The 26,244-nt window shown below is 38.7% G+C and overlaps 1 long non-coding RNA gene across 1 annotated transcript; it reads left to right on the top strand.

The window, feature by feature from the left end:
* Nucleotides 1-401: 401 nt before the first annotated feature.
* LOC135290978 (uncharacterized) lies at nucleotides 402-25,303 on the top strand. Its single transcript, XR_010353821.1, has 3 exons — nucleotides 402-484; nucleotides 958-1,039; nucleotides 25,251-25,303. It is a non-coding gene; the product is annotated as an uncharacterized LOC135290978 (long non-coding RNA).
* Nucleotides 25,304-26,244: the final 941 nt, after the last annotated feature.

The following is a 26,244-nucleotide window of genomic DNA, read 5'->3' as shown; positions in this document are numbered from 1 at the left end:
ATGACTTCTTTTTTTTTTTTTTTTTTAAATCCCCAGACTATAGCTTGTCTTGGAGCAGAAGTTTACTACACATCTCAAATAATATAGCAGTAATAGCAGAGCCATTCTGGTCCTGCAGACACCAGATGTGAGGACTGAGGCCCTGAGAAGTCAGGTGTACCAGTTTGAAAGCAAACCAATGAGAGATCCCAAGTCAGAAATACAATTTAATAGGAAAATTAAAATAAATGCAATAATACAGAAAGACAGACATTGTAGGAATACAACCTGACACCCACCCGGTTGGTCAGGGTGTAGGTAGCAGTCCCATTAAATGGTGGCTGCAGTCCTGTTGAAGTGATAGATATGATTCTATTGAAGCAGTGATATTGTAGACATGTTTTATCTTCCTCTGAACTTCCAGTGGTGGTTATGGAGCGCTTGTCCTCTGGGAATTCAGTGGCTAAGGCTGCTTGTGATGTTCCAAATCTCAGATTATATCCAGGTAGGAATGCTTGGTTCCTCCCTGTGGGCAGAGCATCTCCCAATGGGATGATGTAATTTTATTAGTCATGCAGTGACACTCAGTGGCCCATTAACAGAAACTTTAACCTGCCACTATAGTGGGAAGGTGGGAATATAGTGAGAATATTTACAGATTAAGACCCTTACTTTCCTTCCCATTTAATTTAGCTTATTGTATGGAGGAGAGATGCCTCATTTCTGCTTTCTTTCTGAAAAAGAAGGTAGGCCGTTTCTATTTTGGCAATTAATAGTTTTTAAAAAAATAATGACTAACGGCACCAGAAAAAAACCAAAACAAACAACCCCAGTATTTTGGGCCTTAGATATAAAAACCTAAGAAAACTTGGAAAATAGAAAGAAAATAAATATTTCTGTTTGCTTGTTGCCAATGTGGTCTTTGAGGGGACACTTAATAAAGGTAAACAAGAATTTTTAATATTCTACGTTGTGCAGCCTTTGAGCCCAGTGTGTTGAGACTGTCTTGGCAGAGAGGACCAACTGTAGGATGGGAAAATTTATCTGGAAGAAAATGCAGGTAAGAACAGTATCATCGTGTGCTTTAAATCAGAATTGTTCTCACTTTTTGTGGCAGGTCTGATTCTGGAGTTTTGCCTAGAGATGGAGTTTCTTCTGGACTATCAATAAAGGGATCTAGTGTACTACTTGTAGTTATTCCAAAGAATCAGTTATGATTCCAACAATATTGGGCCCAGTTCTGTTTCCTTGGAAACATAAGAAATTCTTAATAATATTCTGTAGTTACCATTCTCATCTCCATCAAAATTTCTTTGCCAAACAAAATACAGACTCAGAGAGCGATGGAGTTAATAATGGATGAGAAGTCTTTATTGAGAATCATATAATACATTGCTTCTTTGAAGCTTTGGCCCTAGCCAAAAAACATACACCTGATCAAGATTTTGGAAAACATGATGAGAAAATCTCTGGTGATAAAGATTAGATAACTTTCGCAAGGTTATAAAAGCAAAAATGTGCCTGGGAGATAACAGGTAAGCAAGACATCCTAAGAAGCAGTTTTGTGTCTTTTTGTTTGTTTTTGCTCATTTGTTGGGGCTTGGTTGTGTTTTTTGCTGCTCTGAGGGTGCTTTGTTGTTGTTTTTGTTGGGTTTTTTGGTTTTGTTTTAATTGTCACAAAAGGAGAATAGAGCCTTTAAATTTGGAAAAAAACCTCCAAGTTTAATGTGGGAAAGCATTTGTGATGTGTTTTAACTACTGTTTTTATGACAATGACTTAAAAAATGGTAAGTGTTCCTTCTTCTGAAGACAAATTATTTGCAGAATTAATTAGTTAACTTTTTTTTTTCCCAAAGCAAGCTGGTAGAACATAATAAAACTGGAGTGACATGCTTTAAAACGCTTACAGGCAAACTCCCACATATATATTTCCCTGTAATTTTTTGAAAGACTAGTTAATTTAGCTATGTGTCTAAGAAACACCTGGCAAGTAGAGTATTTCAATACACATGCCAGGTGAGGAAAGGAAACCCAGGCTTCAGACAAGAAACTAGAAAAATACCAAATTTCAAGCACTGAGCAGGGAGTCAGAAAATTAGATTTTAAACATTCCCTTAACTAGTGGGCCTTGACCATGGATGGGAGCTCTGGCCACATTTCTATAGTAATTAAAAAGTGACATAGGAAAACAGAAAATGAAAGCCAGCTCACCACACAAAGAGATTAGAGCAACCTGTTTTCATTGCTTGGGACCACTGCACCAACAGTATGCCGGCTGTGATGTGAGCGTGGGTGACAGGCCAATGTGCCTACACATATGACTGGGAGGCAGAGAGGCATGTAACAAAAATGTTCTTCTGGTGGCCAAAATATTCTAATGAGACAATCAGAACTTCCTGGTAAGAGTGAAAATATGTCAAAGCCAACTTTGTGGGATACTCTGTCTTGGCAAGAAACAATGATTTTGCAGGGGGAATTAGCAATACGCCTAGCTGCAGTTAATGATTATTTCATATGACCAAAGTGGTACATATGACAATGAGTTTGGCAGATAAGACAATTGAAAGTATATGTACTCCATATGATTTTGAATAAGGAAATCATATAGGATTGTGAAAATCATTTGGGGGTCAATATTTTTTTTCTGGTAAATATAATTTTTTTCCTCATATTAAAATTTTCCCCTTAAAATATTTAGCTTATTTCTTAGCATGATGCATTAGGAAAATTCGCATAAAGGCATTAGCAGAGAAATACAGGTAGAGCCCTTAAAATACTGCAAAGTTTCTTTCACTGAAAAGTCAGTGTCATGTATCACCAGAAATAAAATATCTTCGGAGTAATTTTTAAATTATACTGGTGATATAATTTCATATGGTAAGACCACATGCATCTAAAAAAACCCCACTGGACCAATAACAAACAGAAGGAAACTCAGTGAATAAGAAATTCACAAAATAATCTTCTCAGGGATAAGCAAAACATTAATATTTTATTGACTTTTTTTACTAAATAAGCAATCTTTTTTCTTATTTGCATCTTAGTAAAAGCCAATTTATGGTCAAACACAGCTCTTAAAGAGTCTGTTGAGCTGAAATACATCAAGAGAATCCCTGAGGAACAGATGTTTTGGTAAGCAAATAATTGTTTGAAAAACACTTGAATATTCAGATCAGAAAAAGACACGTAGCCATGGACTCATTTAAAAAATTCATAATAAATCAGTCTTGCAGTCTCAGACCTTCAGCATCCATCACAATACAATTGGGCAATCACATCCTTCCACAGCATAAAGCACCAATTTGGAATAGTGGTCTCTGAAGGTGAAGCATTTTTCTTTCAGGAACTTGTTAGCGAACTTCATACTGGAAGTGATCAATCTGTACACAAACTGACAGTGTTTAGATCAAACCATAACCTGTTCCAGGAACATATTCCATCCTAGGAAGGATGTCTGTGAATAAATTCCATCAAATTAAAGACTGCAGAATGTAATTGTTCATGCATGACTGTACACATTGCTTAAAAATGAGGGTTATTGGTAGCTAATAAATGCCTGAAAGCAGTTTGAAAGCATACAGACTGAGATAAATGATTTCCAAGTATTCTTTAACTGCCCACATAGTTTTTATTGTAATTAAATTTAATTAATTTTGCAAATGTTTAAATATTTCTCATACTCTACCTTTGAAAGATATTTCATATTCTTATCATTATTTTTCTTCTGAAAAAAAAACCCAAAAGTCATTTATCATAGGGCTAGTCCAGGATTACACCCCAAGCCTTGAGTGAAGGTTATCTGGTGGAAAATGTGGTAAGAAAACACATGTAGTCCTCAAAAGCCACCGGGCAAGCTTGAAGACAAACAGTCCTTGCAAAGGTGGAGTAACTTACTTAGTCTTTTATTTTCCTTTTCTCCTGCTGGATTTAGGCTCCACATCCCCATTAATCACCTCTGCCTAGCTGTCTCTTTGGTGCAGAATCTCCCTCCTTGTGGCTTGGACTTCCTGAACTCACACTTTGTTTCTACTGCTTTAGATTACACAATGACTGCTTGTAAGTCAGTGTGGAATGAAGCCGTTATTAGAAAGAGATGCTCTTTCTAATTATATTGCTCCAGCAAGTGACTAAAAGCAGACATTTAAATGTGCAACAGATGAATGAATGTGTCTTGGGATAAATATCTTATGAACTGGAAATCATCATCCTGTCCTATCCAAACAAAATTTCTATGTGCTTATGTGGTGAACTCCTGTGGTTTGTGGGCAGCTGATTTGGTAGGAGTTATGAAAAGCTCACAAAGTTAGCATTTAATCTTCATTGCCTCACAGCCTTTATACAGATGTTCATTCTTACATGTTGCATGGCTATGTAACTAATGTACATGCAGCAATTTAAGACCAAATGTCTTCGCAAATATTAGGCAATGAAAATTATATTTGGAAAACAGTAGACACCTTACAAATGTTAAATGGAAAATTAACACGGAATTGCAAAGATCACCAGGAATGTAAAATCAAACATAGGCAGATTTTTTTTTCTTTTAATATTCCTCTATTCTGGAATCTTGGAGATGCTTCACTTTTTGAAATATTAATACTTTGTCTTTTTTTTAATTAGCTAGCTGAAGTTGCAGGTCTCCATATACCTTTTGAGATGCTGTCTCTGCTGTATATACGTGTTGAGTTCTAACTGCAAATTTGCTGACGTATAAGGAAAAATTGCTTATCATAAAATTTTCTAGGCTTCTACGTACTTACAACAAAGCAGCATCTAATTAGATTTTTAAAAGCTCCAAAGTCAGTTTAGGATCTAACTCCTGCTAGATACTGAGCCCCAATAGGGTGCACATTAATTTTATGGTGTGTGCCATTCCCTCTGATTCAGCCTGCGTGTGCTTCTAGGGACAGCAGGGTTAGCCAGCCTTTGGAGACATTGTCTATGTGGGGCTGAAAGTCACACAAATACTTTGTTCATTTCTCTGCCCTGTAGCCAGCTTCATCATTTACTTCCATACATTGTGAAATTCAGTTCATCATTACCAGTGAAACTTTTTCATGTGCCCAAAAGGAAAGAGGAGAAAGTAGCAAAAAAACTACGGCATATAATTATTATATTTATTTAACACTAAGTACAGATTCCTTTTAATCTAAACTGCATTAATAAGAGACTATAGTGTAGGTATCAAGTGGTAGAATGATACTGTAATGATTTCAGTTTCCAAAATAAATGAGAGAACTTATTAACTAGCTTTACCTTTGTCCTACAAAATATACTTTGAGCTGTTCCACATGTTCTTCAATTAATGAAATTTTGGATCTTATCTCTTTGTTAGAGTGATTCATGCTCAATACTTTGAATCAATTCTAAGAAATTAATGCTTCTCTGGTACTTTGTTGTGAGACAAGGTATCAACCACAGTTGCGTCATATTAGTGACTCATTAGTCAGACTTCTGATGCTGAAGCCAATCTCGTGACATTTGTATGGAAAACTTCTGTTCTTTGTTGGTACAGTAGCTCAAACAGTTCAGTACTTTCCAGTTTTCATTTAATATAACATTAGTGACTCATTTGTTTTTTCAATTTCAAGTCTGTTTGTCAGGGATTTTTGCATAGTATTCTTCTTACCTAGTAATTCGGTGTGTCTAAATTGCCTTCTGTCTTTCCAGGCAGTGGTTGTGATATTTTAGCATGACTGTCCTATGTCATGTTGGAAGGAAATCCATTTACCAATATGTTTGAAGTAGGGGCTGACAAGAGGGCTCAGCAGTGTTTAATTTCAATGCTTGGAAAGGGATTCTTTGGGGTAGCATTTCAGTACCAAAATGTAGAAACTGTAATGGCGCTCAAGACAGGCCAGGGAGTCACAAAGATGATAAAAAGAAGGTGCAAGTTTCTAACATTCAGAGCTTTTTTTGGTTCAGTCTTAACTCTAGCAGCATGAAGGTGCTTCTTTGTGCAGAGGAAGAGAGAGACACATCAATACAAATGCAGTAGAAGAGAGGAGGCATAAAAGGTATAAAAGGAATCAGAGAACATGATGTAAGGTTGACAGGGATAAGTAGCCTTGGATTAAACACATCAAAAGTAGTAAACACATCAAAAATGCAGTCAATAGCAGTTATGGTAATCCATACAGAAACCTGTGACTTAAAAATTAGTTTTTAAGAATCCAGGTTTCCTACAGGTGTATAATCTAGCTGCTCTGCTAAACAATTCTGGCAAGGTGGCAGCAACTGATGAGAAGCATAAGGTACTCAACAACCTTTTTTTTCAGTCTTCAATGCCAGCCTCTTTTCCCACACCTCTTGAGTGGCTGGGCGGCAAGACAGGGACTGGAGGAGTGAAGTGTTTCCCACTGCAGGTGAAAATCAGGTTCATGACCACCTGAAGAACCTGAACATGCAAATGGCTCCGGGAACTGATGAGATGCATCCCAGAGTCCTGAGTGAATCTGCTGATGTGGTTGCCAAGACACTCTCCATGATATTTGAAATTCATGGCAGTCAGGAGATGTGACTGTAAAAAGGGAAGCATTTAATCCATCTATTAAAAGGGTAGAAAGGAGTACCCTGGGAACTACAGACCTGTCAGCCTTACCCTTCTGCTGGGAGGATCATAGAACAGATCCTCTCAGAAGCTGTGCTATGGCACATCAAGGACAGGAAAGTGATTTGGAGCAACCAGCACAGCTTCACCAAGGGCAAGTCCTGCCTGGCCAATCAAGTAGCCTTCTGTGTTGGAGTGACCTCACTGGTGGACAAGGGAAGGATTACAAATATAATTTGTCTGGACTCTGTAAAGCCTTTGACACAGTTCGCCCCAGAACTTCCTTCTCTCTAAATGGGAGACAGATGGATTTGAGGAGTGGACTATTATGTGGATAAGAAAGTGGTTGTATAGTCCCATCCAGAGGGTCATGGTGAACGGCTCAGAGTCCCAAGGGACATCAGTGACAAGTCATGTCTCTCAGGGGTCCCTCTGGGGCCAGTGTTATTAACTACATCAATGACATGGAAACTCAAGCAAGTTTGCAGATGACCCCAAGCTGAGTCTGCTGTAGACACACCTGAAGGATGGGATGCCATCCAGAAGGACCTGGGCAAGCTGGAGAAGTTGGCCCATGGGAATCTCATGAGTTTAACAAGACCAAGCCCAAGGTGCTGCATCTGTGTCAAGGCAAACCCTGGTATCAGCACATGCTGAGGATGAACAAAACAAGAGCAGTCCTGCCCAGAAGGACTTGGGGGAGCTGTGAATGAGAGGCTGCACATGCCCCGGCCATGGCACTGCCAGCCCAGAGAGCCAAACGTGTCCTGGGCTGCATCCAGAGCCCCGTGGGCAGCAGGGCAGGGAGGGGATTCTGCCCCTCTGCTCTGCTCTGCTGACACCCACCTGGAGCACTGCATCCAGAGCTGGCGCACCCAACAAAGGAAGGACAGGGACTAGTTGAGGTGAGTCCAGAGGCAGCCACAAAGATCATCAGAGGGATGGAGCACCTCTCCTGGGAGGAAGGGCTGAGAGAATCGAGATTGTTCAGCCTAGAAAAGAGAAGGCTTTGAGGTAACTTAATTGCAGCCTTGCAGTACCTGAAGGGAAGCTTCAAGACATATGGAGAGTGCTTTGAAGAGAATGTACGGATATAGACAAGGGTGAATGGTCTTGAGCTGATGGAGGGTAGGTTTAGATTAGACATTAAGAAGAAATTCTGTACTGTGAGGATAGGGAGACACTGGAACAGGTTGTTCAGGGGCTGTGGATATCCCATTCCTGGAAGTGTTCAAGACAGGTCAAATGAGACTTTGAGTAACTGGGTTTACTAAGAGGTTCCCTGTCCAGGGCAGAGGGGTGAAAATGGATGATCTCTAATATCCCTTCCAGTGCAAAATACTTTGTGATTCAATGAGAGTCAAAAGTTCCAGGTGCTAACAGTTGCAGTGTGATAGCTAATGCGAAGTATTTCTTTTGGATTCCTCCAATGACCAGGAAGGAGAAAGCTCCAATACAAGAACAGTGTCAGGCCCCCATGTGGTTTATTTATTTTGTTTTGGTTAGATGTTGTTCTGATTTGAGTTTTTTAACAGAGGTCTTGGAAGGTATCATGCCAGTATTTACACTATAATTCAGGCTGGACTATCAATTTTGTTCTGACTGACACAAAAGTTCAATAATTCAAAGGTTATTGTGAAAAACTGAAATGGAACTCATAACAAATTGAGAAAAATGGAAAATAAGCAGATTTGTCCCTCAAAGTTTTCTGGACATGGAACCCATAAACCTAGAAACTTAGATGCAGGTTTTGTGCTTTCTCTGGCTTTATATAAAACATAACACCAAATCTATTTTGTATTATACAGTTCATCCAAAATATACCCTAAAGCAAGTAATAAAATGGAATGCATTTAGACACACCCAATTACACTATAAAACCAGAATGTTATAAAGCAATTAATCCAAGGTAATTCATAAATCTAAGTAAAACCACTGAGAATAAAGTGAATTAAACATGATATTTTTGATTTGGCATTTAAAATACTGTAAAAATAAAATATAAAACTCTAGGGGTACATTTTGAAAACTCATCCTTCTGACTTGCACCTGTAAATTACAAAACCAAGTTGCTTTAGTAAATGCAAAATTCTACTAAAATAAGTTATGTCACAAACATGTTTCCTTTGAATGTTTGCCTACTACACTGTGCTGACATGTCGAATACGTAGATCAGCAAATAGCATACATGGCAGGGACTTTCTCTTTTACTGATTCCTGCCAGGAGCAGATGTCCCTTTTTTGACAGTTGCCAACCTTCATGCTCCTGCAAATCAGAGAGATCTGAAATCCAGAGATCTGTGTGTTTGGGCCAAAGTCCATTGCGGTCAATGAACCTCTAACCATGGACTTTTACAGGCACCAGATCAGACAAGAGGTTACCTAAATAGCAAGAGCAAGTCACTTCAGGAGCAGTGTTGCAGCCAGCAGTGGTGAAAGCTTCAAAACATTCCCAAACACCAGGGCATGGACAGAACAGTCCTGGGCATGAACCTGACTTGTCCAGCCTGTGCTCTCGAGAGCAATTCTGAAGTAGGTACACTTTAGGAGTTCAGTGATCCAGAGACTGCTTCCAATAGACAGTTTTCATACATCCAACCTGTTTTGGAGTCAAAGGCATAGTCTTGAGCCGTGTGGTGCAGTTGGATTTAGTACCTGGAAGCTCCCAGCCAGAAGTGTAGATGGAATTGCTGTAGGTCAAAGAGTGACTCACAGAGGTTTTGATTAGGTGGCCATGGCCCAAACCTTGCTGAAGACTGCATCTCATAGGACCAGTGTCTCAGCAATCCTGGCTAGGAAATAGAGTAGAACTTAAAATGGGAATACTATCTGTCTCAATGCAAAAGGTACAATAAAAACAGTATATTAAGAAACTGAGACAAGTAACACTGAAATGTGTAGCCTACTTGAACAAGGGCTGTTGTATATCTCCATGTAAAGGATGGGAAAAACTGACATATAATTGTTTCTTGGTTCATAATCCAGCATGCAAAGATAAGAAAGTATGGAAAGTGTGTGGTGACTGGGAACAGCTGATCGTCACATGCCAATTAAAAAAGGGGGGTCTGTAGCACTGAATTGGCCGCATTTGCACAGTAAGAATCATTTCATAGAAGTGAGTTTAACTGCAGTGATCAAGCTTACTTCTTACAAAAAGCTTGCAATGGTAGCCCATAGCAATGCACAAATTCTCCATTTGGTGTATGTAAGACCCGCATAAAGCAATGCATAAGCACAACCCTTAATAACTCTTAATATTATCTCTGCTGCCTTTATGTGTGTGTATAAACTAACCTCTTGATCACTGTAAGCAAGCAAGCAACACAAGGAGATGATTGGTTTGAGCAGTAGCTAGAGAGACCTTTGTGGGACACCACTCTGCTCCCCTCCACTGGAAGTTGCTTGCTGTAACCCCTGGTTTGGAGACAGTTCTTCTGCAGTGTCTTGGGTGTTATGGGCTGACATTATCAGACCCAGCTGAGTTTTGCAAGGGTAAAGCCAGTGCTACCACGCACTCTTGGGCTCTACAAGTGCTTTTGGAGAATAGTGAGACCAATATGGCAAATGCTGGAACTTGATCCTTCAAATGGAGTTTAGAGAGTTCAGTGCTTCAACATGCAATGGTAAGGACTGGCTAGGTGTGGCTGATACACAAGGAGCTCAGATACAGACTCAGAGTTACCAGATTAGATGTTGAAGGCAAATGTTTCATGATTCCTCCTATTTAGCTAGGACACTGAATTTTTGTGGAATTCATTGCGCTAGTAGGACGTGGGCCTAAAATAAAAACATACTCTTTTGGTGAGTGGTTGGACATAGGTAGAAAAACATCTTACTGATGTCTGCTATATTTATTTTGGAGAGTGGTTCATGAGCACCCTGCCAGATACTGGTGCTGGCTGGCACTCCATAGTAGCTGTGCCAAAATGAATGGAGCTATTTTTTCTTTCCTTTTTCTTTTTAGTATTTTTTTAATGTGAAGGAATCTTGGCAGTAATTGGAAAAAGACACCACAATAAATTGCCTTTTGAATTCAAATGGTCAATCCCACTGATTGCTCTGTTGAACAATGATACACTTAGTATTTTGACCAGGTAATATGATGAGAGGAACTAATAGTGCTGTTGGGAATAAAAAATTATGGCTGTCTGCACTGAAACAGGTGGTATAAATATGTTTCCAGTAATTCCATGGCTGTATAAATTGTAATGTAATTACAGAGTTCTTTAGATGTCACAGCTCTATGAACTATCACCTGTGGATTCATTTAAAACAATTGCCTCTCTCTAGTAAGAACAAAATTTTCTGAAATAACCAGCAAGCACATATGTCTGCTGGAGTCTGCAGCAAATTAAGAGATTAGTAGGTTATGATTTCATAGGTGACCATTTTGACATAGCCATCAAGCTAAAGTTTTGACATTCTGTACCTGATAGTGGATCTTTTCGTCTCCTCATTGCCATGAAAAGCTGATGAGTGGTGACAACTCAAAGTTACCCCTGTGTCTTCTAAAGAAGTGGAAAAGGAGATGAGGCATCATTGGCAACTACTGTGTGGATACCAGAGCTTCCCCCACTTGTCATGGGGCTTTTGCCTTCACAAGCAGTATCTACATAATAATTACTTAAAACCTTTTCTCTTATGCAGTTATATTGTGAGAGCTATATGAGCTGGATGTGTGCTAGTGAAGCGCACAAATGCGAGCAGCAGCAATTTAACCTAAATTAGGACCAAGGCTTCAGGGTCATGCTACAGGGCTGCAGCATAATCTTTCACTTTACACAGGAAAAACGTGATTTTGCTAGGTTGTGCTGTGCTATCCTGGTATCATTTCCTCTCTTCCCTACATATAGTTGTGTGCAGGACCCCTCTGCCCTACACACAGCATCAGTGATATAGAATCCCTCTTCAGAGTTGCTCTTCTCACAGCTGCTCTTCAGGATAGGTTTTTATTTAAAAGAAGAAACTGACCTCATGCTAACTCCTTGTACCACTGTGAACATGAAGTTTCTCCATCTCTGAAGTAACTATGAGCGCAGAGGGTTTGTCAAGATGATGTAATTAAAAGTGAGAGCTGTTCAAGAAAAGGAAATGTCACATTGTCTCAGGAAAGAGCCTTTTGTGGCCTGTGGGATCATGTCTTCAGTCCAGAATGTTATCTGATTTTGTCAGAAAAGGTAAAATAAGGTCATCTCTCCCTGCTACTCTTGCATTCCTCTCTTCCCCCCCTTACTCCCTAACAGAGGAGTTTTTCTCAGCCTTAACAGACTTTATTTAGCAAAAGGAAAATATCATCTGGGAAAGAGACAAGTGACTTTGACCTATTGTTCTCTTAAATGCTAAAATTAACCTTGAGTATCTCATTTAGTTTTCTAAACTATGTTTGCTTTATATTGATTTTGCAGTTTGGCTTCAGGGTTCTCTACACATGCAGATGTCATTAACTGGTTGACCGATATGGAAAGAGAGGGAAACACTCACTGTTTTTGTGGTAGCCCTCTGACAGGTACACATGAACTGCTGTACCCATCAATAAGGACACCAGAGCCAGGCAGGTCATCAATGCTTGGCTTGTTTGTGTGGGATATCTTTTAATGATTCCAGGAGAGGAGGCTTTTATTATGCTGTCCCTTCTAAGATAATAAAGCATTGGGTGTATTTTGCTAGGAGGAACTCATGCAACAGGAAGTGGAAAGCAGAGCAAGCATGATGCAACACTAGAGTCAGCCATCCTCTTACCACACCTTGCCTTGGGCAGCAAGTCCATTGGTTCAGTAACACAAATGTTGTCAGCAGAGTCCTAACAAATGCTGCAATATGGATTTCACTGGATTACCAACTCAATAGCAAACCACTAATTACCAAGAGTTTGTTTTCACAGACATGAAGTACATGGGTGTATACTGCCTATGCTGCCCTACATATCTCAAAGCCACAAAGACAAATATCCAATGAATAGGCCAGAAAAGAGGTCAGAGAACAGGAGGTTACTGTAAAATTACCTTGAACCACACTGTGAGCCAAAGATTATGGCAAATACATATATTTGTCATGAGCAGAGTTTAAAGACCTGGACAAAGGACTAGAATGGGTAAAAGAGACAAACTTAAACTGATGGAGGGGACAACTAGTACCAGTTCTTGGTTTGGGCTAAGAGCCAGTGTTTCACCTCTGTGGAATAGTAACTCTGGAGAGAAACTTACAAGTTTCTCTTGTAAGAGAAGGCAGCAAGAAGACTTCTGTAGGAAATGTGGGTCATGGGAGACTGAGGAAGGAGTTTGTCACACCAGCCAGATGGAAATGCCTGGCTGGAGCCATATATAACTTGTGATTTACTTAGACACAAGTTATTGAGCTTAAAACAGGGTAACTAGGGAATGTTAATGGCCTGTGACATACATGAGATGAATCTAGATGATCTAATGGTCCCCTTTGGCCCCCTCGCACTATGAAAGAAAAAAGTGGAAAATTTTACATTTCTGTATAAACTTTTTATCTTGGAAGGATATCAGATTTTTTTATTAATCATAGTAACCATCATATTTAGCACTTATGGTGTTCTATGTGTTTTTAAAGAAGCAGTGAAATGTGAGCTCTGAAAGCATCAGTGTATGTGTGTGCTTGCCTCTGGAAGGACCAGAGGTATGAGTTAACTGGCATATAAAGTTTAATGCCCAGCACTTGGTTCTTTTTCAAAGACAGACCCTCAATGACCCCAGAGAAGAGTAGACCTCTGTGTTGCACCTTACCCAGATGAGATATGGTGCCTCCAGTACACAATTGCAATGAGTGCTATAAGACATCAGTTGAGCTCTGGATCACAGACACTGCTTCTCAAATCAAACAAGAACAGCCCTATATGATACAGACTTCTTGTATTTCATCGCAGTTCCCATAGGTTGGGGGTGAGAATTTATCTTTTCTTTGCCCTCCACAAGGATGAAAATTACACCCTGATGTGGCAATTGGAGACAGGAACTTGTGTGCAAAACTGGGAATTAGGACTGGAAGGCAAATTTAAGTCGGTTTATTTGTTTTTATAAGGAAGTATAAGAAAGAAATTTGTGAGAGAAAACTGAAAGATCAAATTATGTTGCATGGGATTTCTCCTTTGCCTGAAGACAATACAAACCTCCAAGTTTTGCTCAGTACTGAATTCTCAGTATTAACAAAACAGGTGTTGAAGAACATTTGTAATTGGACCAATGTTCTATGTGCAGTTTCTGTAAAAGAGTGCAAAACACCTGCCTTTCCCTCATGACGTCAACAATACCCTATGGGCAGTGAGCTGAAATACATATGTCAACCTGCACCTCTGTAATTGTGACATAAGATACCCAGTCACTTGAAATATAAGAAAAATCTCTGCATTTCTGAATGTAAAGGTTAAAAGGTCTGCATCTAGGAACAAAGTCCTGGGATATTTTATCTATTATGCAGAAGTATGATGGAAAAAACTTAAAGTTACCACAAGAAACTCTTGTTAAAAAATTATTTTTTAGAAAAAGCGCTTACATGTCTTTTTTATTGCACCAAGCCTAATGCTGCAATTATTGGCTTCCTCTGAGTAGGGTGGAAATTCTGCTACTTTTAGCTAGTTGCATACAGTAAAGTATCTCTATATATAGCTCTTACACAATTCTACAAGTATGAGGAAAAAAGAAACTAATCCAATATAATACAATATTGTGCTGCATGTTTCTAGAAACCTTATGAAGAAACTTGGACAAAGGACTGCACCATTATGTTAGTTAATGGATATGAAAATGAGTACTTTAGTGAAATAATTACTTAGAAGGTAATTTTTCTTGATTGTTAAGTGTTGGAAAAGCAGAATACGTGTCAGAAAAAACCAGATGTATGTCTCTGACAGACAACAATCAGAAGTGTCTGTTCAATATCTGCCTACTGGTTTCTAAGTCTGCTTGTACTGTTTGTTATACTGAAGTATACAGGTCTATACTGGGTTTTTCCACTCCTAAGTTGTTGTTTTCAGTTAAAAAATTTATGAAGCATCTCTCTCTTTCTAATCTGTCAGGCTAAATTCAGTGCACTTGTAAGGAAGGGTTAGTATGTTAACCATTGAGCAAAGTGATTCCAAGGTGATTCCTGACAGGATTTATCATTTTATTTAGAGCACTCATTCGGAGATAGGGACAGTGCATACAACTTACTGGGGACTTCAGGAAGGCTGCTGTGGGGAGCTGCAGTGTTTGTGGTCATGGAGAGAGGCACACAGGCTGTGGAAGGATTACCAAAATGGACCTGCATCTGGAACTGCTTCACAGATCTACAGAGCTCAGGGCAGTCAGTGACCAGCAGCAGCAAGACACGTGCACAGGGAGAACGCCTGGAGCTGGTCTATTTCCAGCTCACTCCTGTCTGCCCAGAAAAAACCTGGGTTTGGATGAGGACAGTTCATTCATGTCAAGGTTTTGTAATGTTCCGAGTGCAAGTGATTAGTGGTATTCTTAATTAAGACTAAAGTAAATTAAAGTAATTAAATTAAGTAGTGAAAACCATTAAATATCAGACAAGTCTTACTGATCTTGTATTGGTGCATTAAATTGAGCAGGATGCAGGTTCATTTGGGAAGAGACCTCTTCCAAGGGCAGGCAATTGCTCAACATAAATTCAATTCTGAACTGTCTAGCATTCCCAGCTCATCAAGCTACTCCAGCTGTTCAGGACCTCCAGGTTTAAGCAAAACCCAGAATGCAATCCTGTGTCTATGCAGGTAACTGGACACAAATTACATGAATAGTTCATTAGGATGTTGGAAGGAAGAAAGGGATTACTATCCCATCACAACATGGTGGAAAAATTGGCTTATGGGGGAGGAATAAAATATACAGAATTGCCAAGAACAAGTCAACTCAGGTACCAAAAATAAAGTACAAAGTTTAACTCAAAATAGCAGTGAATTACTCTGTAATTGACTAATGGAGGGACAAAGTCAGGAGTGCTAAGAACTGAAGGGAACACTGATGGACAAATTTAACAGGTCAAAATTTATTTAAAGAGACCCATGGCATAATTAGAACTCTAAGAGATAGAAAACACAATAACGTTATTCATTCTGAGCTTTCTGCTTTTCAGAGTGGGCATATTGAAAGCAAAATTTTCCTATAATTTTGTGGAACAAAATCAAATGTTAGGAAATTGTGAGGGTCACCAGTCTTTGCTTAGATGGCAACAGAGTGATTTACAGTATTTTAGATAGTGCTTAAGCGTATCTGAGAGGAAAACGTATGGATGCATTTTACTTTTTCAAATAACATAATTATTTGCTTACTTCTAATATTTCAAAGATACTTGAACTAAAATCCAGCATCTGCTTTGATGTGTGTGGCCTCCCACACTATTTCTTCAGCTGTATTATGTTGCCCAATGTTTGCATCAATAGCATCTTTCCAATTTGTCTTGGCGAATATTACGTTATTTATTATTACTAATAAAAGTTACTTTACTATTTTGTAGATCAGGTCCTCATGACTTTCTATCTTAAATACACCACTAAATTCCATCTTTATCATGATTCTAAAGCACCTATTATTGGACCTAGTCCAGCACTTCACTGAAATAATATAATGATTTCTACAGACTTCAGCAGAATAGAGATTGTACCTAAAGGATGCAACAAATTATAGTTTTTCTTCCACAGCATACGGAAAATAAAAGCAACATTTTCTTTCAGCTGGTGTACCCATATTCTCTTAATATTCTGAGGGAAGACCAGACCAATCAGATGTAGTGTGACAATTTGCAGATGATATTTTAGGATTTTCAACTTCTATAAATATAACCATAACATAGTTATTTTTCTTGTCACTTCATAATTATTAATCACTTGGTTTCATGCTGTACACAAAATTCTGTTGAGGAAAACCGCTTTGGTGTTGGGGCTTTTTTTTTTTTTTGGTTTGTTGTTGTTGTTGTTTACAAGTAGTAGGACTGAAAGGATAGATTATTGGTAATACAAAAATAACATTGTATTATTTTTGTCTAGAAAATTTATTTTACACAAAAGAAACTCTTACTGTCTGGATGGTAGTGTGTATTACTCCTGTGCTGTGGGGTTGTAGCAGAAATTGAAAAGTCTCAGAAAAACTTGGTTATAAAATGCTGTATGCATTCATGCAGGAGATTAAGGTTGTCCACATTCTGCCTGATTATAGGAGAAAATTTTTTGTAGGGCTGCTGTCCTCCATTTGAACAGATACTCCAAAAAAGCTTGCATCTGGGCTTCTTCCTCATAATCGCTATGGACTCAGATCTTAAATCCTTCTTTTCTTCCTTTAAAATGTAATTTGATATTGTGAAAATAACCTCAGAAGTAGTACCCAAAATACATGCTGGAGAAAGGAAAGAGAGGAAAAAAGATATTAAATGGACAATTTTGGCCAAAAAAACAGATGTGGCATCAAATAATTTTCAATAAACTACAGAAGAAAGCTTAAAATTTTTTGTAATTCCTGTAATTTCTGTGTGCAAGTGTGATACTCCTCTCTAGCCTGTAATTCACGTCTGTTCATTCTGAGATTTTTTTTTCCTTGTCTGACCCTAGTAAAAAAGGCTATTTATGATTGAAACACAAAATAACTGTGCAGCATTTTTGGTACATACTTTATAGTGGTGCTTACAGACCAAATTCTGTGCTAATGAGATCAAGTGCAACTTATTTCAAACAGTTGTGTCTCCTTGACTTCAATGAAAGCATTTTAAAAATTACTTTCTCTTGCATAGTTTTCATTCCATGTCTGAAATGAAATAGCAGAATACTTATTTTAATTCTTCTAAGGACATTAAGAGTGTATAAATTATATCAGAAGTTGCATGGGCTTCATATAATAAATTCTGTTGCAGTTCTTGCCTTTAAATATGAATAGGATATTATTTATTGTAGATAGCTCCAGAAGCATAATTGTATTTGTTGGATTTGTTGTTTAATGAATACAGCTTTTCAATGTTTTTTTAAAGCATTTATATAGTTGATATGATTTTTCTAGTGATCATATTTTTAAATAATTTTGTTTCCTTTATAATAACAAATACTTGCAATTGTCTTTTCCTTGGCTCAACATGCTGATAATGCAGTAATAGATCTATTTTGCAGTTCTAACTTCCCTATTTTTTTTCTAAATTGTTATGCCTGAAACCAACAAATTCAAAAGAAAAAACCCCATCCAAGTAGGATAACATATAACTTTATTTAAATTATTCAAAATAATTCTTTGGAAGGCTTCACCCCAGACATTCTTCATTTAAGCAGACAACTAGGAGAAAAAGGAAAAGAAACAAAAAAGAAAAAAGAGAAGTGTCTACATAAGGCTCTCCTGTTCTTAATTTTGGTTGAAACCATGCATACCCCTTTGAAGTATTGGCTGTAGTAATACACACCTTATTCCTCTCTGTGCCAGCCATATGAACCTATTTACATTGTAAGATTCAGCCAGAGGCCAGGAAAGAGATATGTACAGTAATTCCAAACACAGTCTATAAGGAAGTGCCTCAAAGATTTTCATAAAAGTCAGTGACACCTATCAAATGGCATTAAAAACATGTAAGCAGGCATGGCCATGATTACCTCAAACTGACATGATAGTACCTGTCTCAAAGAAATTGCACTTTATTGAATTGTCTTTAAACATTTATATAAAGTAACAAAGCCAGCAAAGTAGTTTAAACTTCCACCAAAACAGATGTCTAAGAGTGACTGGGCTTTGAAATATAAATGAAGTCAAGGGTCTTCTGTTGCTTTTGAGTAAGACAAGCTGACTGAAAAGCAAAACAATTTAAATGAAAAACATTGTTTTTCTGTTGTGGTAGTTGTAGCCATAACTATCTGTCTGTCTGTCTGTCTGCCTATGTAATAAAAATAATCTGTGCTCTTGAAGGTAAAGAAACAAGAATGAAGATGCACTCCAAATACAGCCTTTAGTACTTTGGAATTACAGGAGTTATTATTTTCCATCTCTGGATCCCTCTGCAGTACCAGGAACCACATACCCTTATAAGGAACTACATAAATTTCAGCAAAACTCACTGAGTACCACCAACACACATTCTAGGTATGATGCTAAATATTTTGGAGATTACTTCAGCTACCTAACTAGGAAGAATGACAGTCTGGTGTATGTCATGAATCTACAGTAAATCACAAATCTGACACAAATTATCATAGTAGAAGGGGAACTGAGATAAAGCCATACACTTTCAGTGGTAACAGCTTTGGATCACCACAGAACATATGTGTGTGCTTGACTTCAAGTACTGAAACCATCTACATTCTTCAAGGGAAATATGTGCTTGGGGGACTTTTTGCTTATATCATCAAACCTTTGGAAAGTCTGTGTTTTCTGGAATTTTCCAGGACAGAATTTTCTGGGACTGAATTTTCTGGTAGGACTTTTTTTTTTTTTCCACATTATACAATATTGACAGCATTTGTCACTCTGTAATTGTCAACAACTGATTGGCTGTAGATCCCTGGATACTCTCACTGCAGCACTTTTCTATCGTGAACTCAGTCTGTGTACGAGCATGTGTTGAACACATTAAAATGAATCATCAAAAGGCACCAGGTGCATAGAGTGAACAGAGACATATAAAAAAGCACGAAAGTCATAAGTAAGTGCTATCATGCCTTGTTTTCTATGAAACAAACAAGGGAATGCTGCACCATTCCATATTTATTGTGGTAAGGGTTTATTTAACTCCCATAGTAATCCAGACCATCCACAGGCCAAAAAATTTCATGTACTTAGGGTGGGGGAGATGATGGAATTAACTTCAAAAGTGCTAAATATCCGTCAAATAGTTTTGCTGTGGGCCATGTCCTCATGCACTTTGTAACACTTTCCCAAATGCCAGAATTATTTAATAGAGTTTCTGCTTTCACTGTGGTGCTTCCAATTGAGATGATGATTTTTGCTCTGAAGCTTGATCTGTGGTGTTTGGTGATATTTGGTTTTTCCAGGGTTGATGCCACTACCCAAATTCTGGCACTCCTGAATATTTATATGGAAATAAATTTGCTAGACTTCAAATTCAGCCAGAGCATCACTTGCTTTTGCTCTGTGTACATTGCTGCATCACAAAGAGCTATACAGGGCTCTTGGGTCCTTCTCTGAGTCTCCATCCTTGTCTGTTCAGCCTCACCTTTGGATTTAATCTGTGAAGTGATTGTGGTGAGAGAATGCTTTGTGGATTCCCTACAGTCCTGGCCAAACCTCTGTCCCTTCATAGACGGACATGACTTCCCTCTGGTACCTCACCTTGTTGAAGGCTGGCATCCCACGTAGAAGTCAAAAAAATTCAGCAGCTAAGATCATGGGAAAAAGCTGTTACACCAGGCTCTGTGCTAACTTTGTGCCAGGTGACTGGGACATAAGTTCCACTCTTTATGCCAGAAGCTCTGGAATTGCTTTTCAAGTGGTTTTTTAATAATCTTCCTGTTTACTACTTCCAGCATTACTAAGAGGTCTCAAATGCCTAATCTAAGTAAAAATTAGAAGTGCAAGGTTAGTTTCTTTCTGAACCTATTCTCCAAGTGTAAATAGTAAGGCATCTGGGAGTGAACAGCAGATTGACCTTTCATTTGCATTATGTTGATATGCAAATCTGTTAAAAGCAACCAAAGAAAATGTTGTAGCATTACTGCTCCAAGATTAGGTCATATCCTATTCATTTTGTTGAAGGCAAAGTGAAATTCTTCATATCTTCACACTGAGTAGTGGTTCTGAGAATTCTGCTGGAAAAAATAATTATTATTACCATAAATTATTCCTATTGCCATCATTACTGTTCATGCAAGATGTTGTCATTGACAGCTGATACCATGGGCCTACCATCCAAGCTCAGAGTGTCAATTCCACAATACAGAAGTGGCCAATACACTTCTGGAAATTCCTTCAAAGTGTCCCCTTCTCACATACACACACGCCACAGAGGAAACTGTACTGGTGGTCTCCAGCCTGAAATGAGCTGGACAATGTGCCACCCTTGCTGGAGAGATGGGCAGCAAATACCAGCTGGACAATTCATGTCAGCCACTCCTAGCAAGAGCTTTTCTGGAGAGTCTTGTCTTCATCATTCCTTCCTTCCTTTCTTTCTAGCTTTATGCTGCCAGGTTATGCTGTTACTGAAATGTTGTCAGTGTGGTGGAATTGCTGGGGAATGCTTAAAAAATATTAACCAAGTCATGATCTCACAAAGTGGTACCTGAAATCCCAGAAGTTAGAAGTCTTGCCTTTCTGCTGGCAGGCTAGCTAAGATCAACCCTGGTGCAGGAAGGGCAGTGACCATCATCCTAGTGTTGTGGTAGCACAGCCAGCTTCTTGCCAACCTCCTTGCCAGCCTGTCAAGCTTTGTGTGCCTCATGCAATGAAGGGATTTGGCAGCCCTGTCTTGTCTATCCACTCCTCCAGTGCCTCATTGAGAGGATAACAAATAGCCTTAGGAATGAGGCACTAGCTGAAAATACAAAGTTTCAGTTTACCACTGCAAAGGGCTGACAACAATCCTGTGTGCACTAACCATATTTTTTTCACTCAAATTTTTTTTATGTCCCTGCTGGCAGAAATCTATTGTTCTGCCCCTTCTCCTTTAAAGGCTATGGATTGCACAACATCATCCCACCCACTGTGGGGAGCAGGTCCCAAGTGTGACATATCTAGTCCTTGGTCCCATTGCTTCTCAGAAGGAATCAGCCAAATTCAGAGCTCTGCTTGCTCCATACACATTAACAGACGGGGTCTAAATGGAAACATCCGGATAGAGATGTGACTGTGTCACAAACAGCCCTACAAACTTGCAGTATATTCTGGGTCCAAGACCTGAAAGTGGGAGGATGCCAAGGGAAAAAGCCTTCTTTTGCTGTCCTCTGTAGGCTTATATTGTATTCTGTGTGATGCATCTTCATATCTGGGTTTTGAGGGGACAACATTTGTATTCTGATGAAAGAAGAATAATAATAGACAGCAATTGCAATGGACCACTGTCGCAGAGCCGTTTTTCCCCAGATCTGAACCAATTTTCTTAAAGCTTAAGCAAGTCAGCAATCATAAAAATTAGCTCATTAAAAAATGGCTTCAAAATCAGACAGGGAACTGCACAAATCTGTGGCTGCTAGACATTATCTCTGCATGATCCCATCAGTTGGCAAGCAAGGCTGAAGCAAGCTTGCTACAGCCCAATATTGAACAAAAAAAGAAACAGTCTTGTTGCACTAGGGTGCACTTTTGAAAGAGACAATGTGAAAAAGGAGTATTATTTGACATATTTCATTTAAACAGGCTTCAGTGGAAATTTAAAGAATTCCTTGCATGTCAGTGGCAGATATATACGAGTGGTGTATTCAGTCATATACCTCTCATTACATTTCTATTTCTATTTCTATTTCTATTTCTATTCCTATCACTTCATTGTTTCTCAGACAAAGCATTAGCATTTCTTTCATTTGTGTAATAAGAAAATATGATATTTATTACTAAGACGTAGAGACTAGAGACAGAAGGTGGGGAGCTTTCATCCAGGGAGACAAGTGCTCTGTATGAGTATTACTTAATGTGGAACCATGACTCACACACAATGTCATTTTAACAACTTTCTGTGTTTAATTTCCTTTTCTTTAACCAGTAGCCTAACAGAACAGCATTCCAACTGTGGTCTATGGACCACCAGTGGTTTGTAGGGCTCTCCCAGGTGGTCTTGGAAGTTCAGTGTTTTGGGAACTACACTACACCAAACAGATCTCAGGGAAAAGAACCAAGTGGCCCAAAAGGTGATTTCTTTCCTGCTGTGTGAATGGTCTCCAGAGGGAAAAAAAGCTGGAAGGCCATTGGTGGAGAGACCTCTTCAATTTTTTTGGGAAACTTACTAACAGTTTAATTTTGGACACTGTTTTGCGTTCTTAGTGTCTATAGCAGTCAGAAACTTTTAGACCTCTGCAAGTGGAGACAAAACAGAGCTACAGATGATACAGAACTACATGGCCAAATTGATGTGGAGAGTCCTGAAAGCCAGGGAAGTTTAATGCACCTGACATTTCAGGGAGATTTTGAACAGTTGAATCTCATTACTTAGGCACAATTTAATTTGGTTTGTATTTCCCAGGTCCTGCTAGTTCCCAAATCCCTCAAGGGAGAACTGCCCTGGGTTTGTTCTCTCCTGACCCTTATGAGGTTTTGTTTGGCAGGTGGCAGGTAGGAAGTGATGGAGTAGATGGTATTGTCATTTCCAAGGCCACATGGTGTGTGTCTCCCAGAGGGATTGCATGGTAGCATGTGTCAGTGATGGACACACTTTCCTGGTGCCTATGTGGGGCTCAGCAGCCACAAATGCTGACCCTGTGAAATGGAGGGGACACTTGGCACTCTGTTTGTGACCTTCATGAACCTGTGGGGTGACTTGAACTTGGGCTCCACTTGTGGATCTGTCCAGCACATGGCAGTGTTATTTTGGGGTGAACACCAAAGGAAAGGATGCCACCTACTGAAATGCCACTCATGATTCCTGCACCACCCACCCTCTGTGTGGAGACCCTCTCCAGTACTCACTGACCTAGACTAACCCTGCCACAGCTTATGAGATCCAGTGAGCTCATTGCCTGAGGGGGGAGGCTGCAGGCCAGATGGGAGAAATGTAATACTGCATAGTGTGTGTGCTTCAGTGCTCAAAAATGCAACAGTTTCCAGGGGGTAGAGAGAATGGGGGAAAACAGAAAAGCTCTTTGCATCTCCCAAATTAGACCTTGCACTGGAAGAAAGGAGGAAAATCTAACTAGTGTACAGGGAAAGAACACTTCCAGTAAGTATTGTTTAGCCTATTTCTAGCAATGAAGTATGTCCTGGGAAATTCCCATTGCATTATAATGGGCTTAATTAGAGTTGTTATAATCAAATAAGTGCATTTGGCAGAGGAGTGAGAAAGGAGAATGCTACCATTACAAGGTCAACTCTGTTGCCTGTCATTTGCTCTTTTTATCAAATAGGTACCTGCTCAGATGCTGGGCTCCAGTTTTCCTCAGGTGCAATTGCAGTGGTTCCTCAGGCTCAGAATCAATCTGGGGATGCTCAGTTCTAAGCATTAGTCTGAAATGGCCAACAAGTCCAAGTAGACCTGGGGCATGCAGGTGTTATAGAGACTCATTAGAAAAGAAATATTAAATACAGAAATACATTAAATTTTTAGGTTAAATTATTAGGTTGTGGAAGCCTGTTATGTCTAAATATTTTGCTGTCCCTAAATGCTAGATAGACTTCCATTACTTTGGACCCTAATGACTTCAGTGGGATTAAATATAAACCTCATGTAGCAATTTCAAGGCTTGCAGTACTCCTGGGAGTCTCATAACTGCTCAAAATTGCAAGATTAATTTCTGGTGTGATCCTATCTGGCATCCTCACTCTTGGTTTCTCTCTTGCTTCAGAGATATTTGGGGAATGCTGGAGATCAGAGGGAAGATGAAATGGGAGCTGCAGGAGGATGCCCTAAAAGGGTTTAGTCTTTTTGAGAAGAAACCTTCATATAACTATTATATAAAGCCATTTTGTCCTTCTATGTTATGTGAGGTTTGACAGGAGAACTAAGGCTTCTTTTGACTCATAGTCAAGTCTTCACTCTGAAAATGTTTTCAGAGCCACAGATCCTATCTATATTACTGGCATGTCTTACCTGGAAAAATGTACTGAAATATTAACTCTACTTTCAGAAAACTTTTTTTTTTTTTTTGTAACATCTAAGAAATTCTTCAGAAATTCTTCAGAATAATTTTCTTCTTCAAAGTGACTAATGAATTGCACTTTGTGGGACATGAAAAGACTCCAAGGGAAAAAACTAAGGGCCAGCATCAGAAAATATAAAAGCAATAAAGTATCAAAACGTTATCAGCTTTAAAAAAAACCTCCCTAAAAATTAAATTTTGATATTTCTTGTAACTTGGCACAAGAAGTTCCAAATTGCTTGAAAATTAAGCAATTGGACACAGTATACCCCAGGGACTCAGGAAGTTCCAGTTTCCTTTCCATACAATATTTACCATACTAGCACTCATACCAATGCCATGGATGCCTTCAGAATTTCAATCATTAGCAGTAAACCATTTAAATGCAGAAATTGCTTTAAAAAAGATGTAACAACATGAAAGCAAATTCATGCTTTTCTACAGTCAGGAGATTAGAAGACAACTAGCCAAGGAAACATAGATATAGATCACATTTGGCTTCTAGGCTGAGAACTAAATTTTTTTTTTTGCCAGATTTTAAACAATTTTATTGTAGTTACTAAAACAATACACCACAAAGCCACCAAAATGATATTTTTGGAATGAAATGAACATTCAGTAAAATTTGATACTTCCAAAGTACTGTTTGTAATCACGAGAGAGAATTTTTATTTTTTTTTAATCTTCCTGTGAAGTGAAAGGAATGTGCAAACCAGTATGGGCTAGTAAAGCATATGACACAAAGCTTGGCTGTACTGAAGTCATAATTGGATGAGACTATGATCCACCCACAGAAATAATACAAATCCTTTAACAAGAGACTTAAGAACTGTTAACTAAAGCCAACATAGCAACAAGCTTCCCCTAAAAACACACCTTATCTCAGGAAGTGAAAACTATTCACTGCCTAAATTTCAATTAACTTTGTCATGCTTTTCAGAACCACAGCAGTTCAAGCTTGATTCACGTTATGATGACTGATAATTGCTTTTACAGGTCTGATTTGGTGGAACTGTGGAAAATGTCTTGCCAAACTGTATTACATGGGTGAAAAACATTAAATAGACAGCTAACATGTCTCATATCTTCCTCTACTCTTCTCTCTTTTTCTTTGCTATATTTTGTAACCTCCCATAGAGGTTTATGTGTGTGCATCTGTGTGTGTCTTTGTGTCTGTGTCAGTAAAAGCCCAAACATTAGATCACAAGTTCTTGTTTATATAAGCTTCAATTTACCCTTCAGGCAGAAATTTAGAGATTTCCAAACACACAGATGCTTGCCACTATCCAAATTCAATTTGAAATGCTCTGCACAACATCTCCTTTAACTTAACTAACCTTGTATTGTTCAAATACTTCATAATGGGTTTTGATTGCCAAATATCATTACTAACTTTGCCATTGTTAACAAAGTTAATTGAAACACAAATAAATAGAATTCCATAAAATGTCAAATCATCTGAAAAAATTTGTATCCATTTTATTAAACACAAAAATCTGATTTTACAAATAATTAGTGTGCTAAGTTATTATGGAAAAAAAATATCAAAAAAACCCAAAAGAAAATGTTTCTACATGGTACGGTCTAGACCCTAGGAAAGACACTAGAGGACTTGAAGGAATGGGACATTATCTGTCAAGAGTCTCAGGAATATAACTCATTCATATAAAGCAAAACCTAAGAAAGGGAGGCTGGAACACCAGGAAACAAAGCAAGGTTTTTAGAGAATAGCCGAAGAATGCTCCCCTTAGGGGAAGATTTGGAAGTCTCTGGAAGACAGAGGGAGAAGGGCCAAACCTAGCATGCTCTGGTAAAGTTTTCAGACCATGATATACTGCAGTTTCTTTTGATGAGCACACTGTGGAGGAAGCAGTTCTGCACTCTAGAAATTATGGAAATAGGAGAGATTCAGGAACAGAGAATTGGTGTCACTAACCTCCAAAAAATCTCATGCTGTAAATAACACACAGAAGTCTTCAAGTTCTCACTC

Source organism: Passer domesticus, chromosome Z (genome assembly GCF_036417665.1).
Source record: "Passer domesticus isolate bPasDom1 chromosome Z, bPasDom1.hap1, whole genome shotgun sequence".
Lineage (NCBI taxonomy): Eukaryota > Metazoa > Chordata > Aves > Passeriformes > Passeridae > Passer > Passer domesticus.
This window is presented reverse-complemented; position numbering and strand designations above follow the sequence as displayed.